The sequence below is a fragment of the Pinus tabuliformis genome, chromosome 4_1 (genome assembly GCF_031772625.1).
Source record: "Pinus tabuliformis cultivar Carrire ecotype Pingquan chromosome 4_1, CPIR1, whole genome shotgun sequence".
Lineage (NCBI taxonomy): Eukaryota > Viridiplantae > Streptophyta > Pinopsida > Pinales > Pinaceae > Pinus > Pinus tabuliformis.
In genome coordinates this window covers 464317635-464320644 of record NC_142303.1, presented here as the reverse complement: position 1 = coordinate 464320644, position 3010 = coordinate 464317635, and positions in this window count along the sequence as shown.

The window sequence follows — 3010 nt, the reverse complement described above, 5'->3', positions numbered from 1 at the left end:
GGAAGGGATAAAAGAGGAACATCTCATCTAGAAGACTCACTCAACGAAGGTCTATCTCTAAACAAGAATCATAGTAAGAGAATGAACTGCCGGAAGAAGGAGGACGAAGTGTCTGAGAACAAAGTGTCGAAAGAAGTGTCGGGAATAAGGTGCAGAAAGAAGGAAGGACTTGACTTGTGCTTGGAGGATATTCTTGTCAGGGGTCTAGGGTTTGGCATTGATCAATAGAAGCTTCAATAAGACAAATTCACTAAAGGGTTTTCTCCTCAAGAGGAGAGGTTCTAGCCCTGGGAGAGAGCCAACTTCTTGTGTTCTTGTTTTTATGTTTTGGTAGCAGTTTTATGAAGTACACACATATGCACTAATAAAAAGAAGAATAAACTAATAAGGAAAAGTAAAAATACTCCACAAATTGTTATCAAGTAACAAATAATCACACTACACCACTTTGCCCTAGATTCTTCAACAGTTTGTAATGGATGTGCTCTTGGAAAGCATCCACAAGACAAGTTCGAGAAGGGCATGCATGGAGAGCCTCTTCACCTTTGGAGCTTGTACATAGTGATCTCATGGGTCCATTTCCAGTACCTTCAATGAGAAAAGCAAGATATGTGTTGTCATTTATAGATGATTACATGAGATTCACTTGGGTTTATTTCCTAAAACTCAAGTTTGAAGTTTTTCAGCATCTAAATATTTTCAAAGCACATGTGGAAAATCAGTGTGGAAAATGCATCAAGATCCTCTGCATAGATAATGGGAAGGAATATGTCAACAAATATATCCAAAATCTTTGTAATGAAGCAGGAATACAGTTGCAACATATAGTTCCTTACACTCTATCAGTCTGGAAAACGCATCAAGATCCTCCACACAGATAATGGGAAAGAATATGTCAACAAAGAAATTAGAATCTTTGTAATGAAGCAGGAATACAGTTGCAACATATAGTTCCTTACACTCTGCAGCAAAACGGGGTGGCCGAGAGGAAGAATAGATCTTTGAAAGAGATGGCCAATTGCATGTTGCATGCAAGATCTCTTCCATCAAAATTGTGGGCTAAAGCTATCAATTGTGCCTCATACATCCAAAATATATCTCCTCATAAATTTGTTACTGGAAAAACACCTTTTGAGGCTTGGACTAACATGTAACCTGAAGTCAGTCATTTCCGCATTTTCGGATCTCGAGCATGGGCCCACATTCCTACAGAGAAGAGAAAGGCTTTGGAGCCTTAGAGCAAGGCATGCATGTTTGTTGGATATTCTGATGAAGTCAAAGGGTATAGATTGCTTGATATCAACATTGAAGATCTCTTTATTGAAAGGAGTGTAAATTTTGAAGAAGATGTTTTGCATGCACCACCAGATGAACCTGTTACAAAGTTGCCCTCACCATTAATTTATGAGTATGCAAATGATACTTCAGATCAGAATTATGATCTAGATGAGCCTTTGCCTATGACACTTGTTGGACCACTAGTTGTTGAACATCAAGATAATACTTCCTCATGCAGTTCGAAAGATTCTCGACCACCTTTAGCACAAAAATGGTGCAACATGAGTGATCTCCTAGATGATCCTGCCACTATACCTCAGTTTGAGGAAGATCCACAAACACTCTTAGCTATGGAGCCATGCATGCCCATGCACGCTTATATGATGCATGCATCTGATCCACAGACTTATGCAGAAGCAGTTGGGCATCTTGAATGGGAAGCAACTATGGATGAGGAATACAACTCTCTCATTGAGAACCAGACTTGGGACCTAGTTCCGCTACCTTCCAATTGTAAACTTGTCAGGTGCAAGTGGGTTTACCGGACCAAGAAAGCAACAAATGGCCAAGTTAGTCGATATAAGGCACGGTTGGTGGCAAAAGGTTTTCAACATGTACATGGTGTTGACTATGATGAGACTTTTGCTCCAGTGGAAAAAATGGATTCCATTTAGATGGCTCTCTCCATTGAAGCAGCAAGAGGATGAGAGGTGCATCATATGGATGTGAAGAATGCCTTTCTTCATGGTGATCTTGAGGAGGAAATTTACATGGAGCAGCCGCAGGGATACATGCAAAATTCATCTCTGGTATGCAAACTAAATAAGTCTCTCTATGGCCTCAAGCAGGCACCTAGAGCATGGTATGCAAAGATGGATTCCTATTTGTTATCTCAAAATTTTGTACACTGAAAATCTGATTCCAATGTTTATTTGTTGAAGAAAATTGACTCCTTGTTGATCATAGTACTCTATGTAGATCTTTTGATAACAGGTAGTTCAACTTCTGCCATTGTTGAGATTAAAACTGCATTGCATAAGCGGTTTTCTATGACAGATATGGGCTTGCTAAATTTTTTCCTTGGACTAGAGATCAATCAGAGTGGTTCTAGGATTACCATTTCTCAACCAAAGTATGCTAGAGATCTTTTGGCACGATTTCACATGAGTGACTGCAAGCCAACAACCACACCTTTCTTATCAAGGATAAAGCTTGAGAATGGAAAAGACACACCATTGGTTGATTGCACATTGTACTGTCAGCTTGTGGGGAGTATTCTTTATCTCACTCACTCTCGTCTTGATCTCTCATATGTTGTAGGAGTAGTTTCCAGATACATGCATGAGCCACATGAGTTACACTAAGAAGTTGCAAAGCGCATTCATCGATATGTCCAAGGGACAATCACTTATGGGATTCATTATGCAACCAATTGTTCTTTGGATCTCATTAGATTCATAGATTCAGATTGGGCTGGCAACAACCTTGATCGCAAGTCCACCTCCGGTTATGTACTTAGTTTGGGATCTGACTCAATTTGTTGGTCAAGCAAGAAGCAAGCTACCATTGCTTTATCATAAGCAGAGGCCGAGTAGAGAGAAGCAGTCAATGCCACTATTCATGCCATTTGGTTACAACATTTCCTTTATGAGCTTGGTATCAGTGTCCATCGTCTAACTATCATATGGTGTGATTATTAGAGTACGCTAAAGTTTTGCAGAGATCCAGTGCA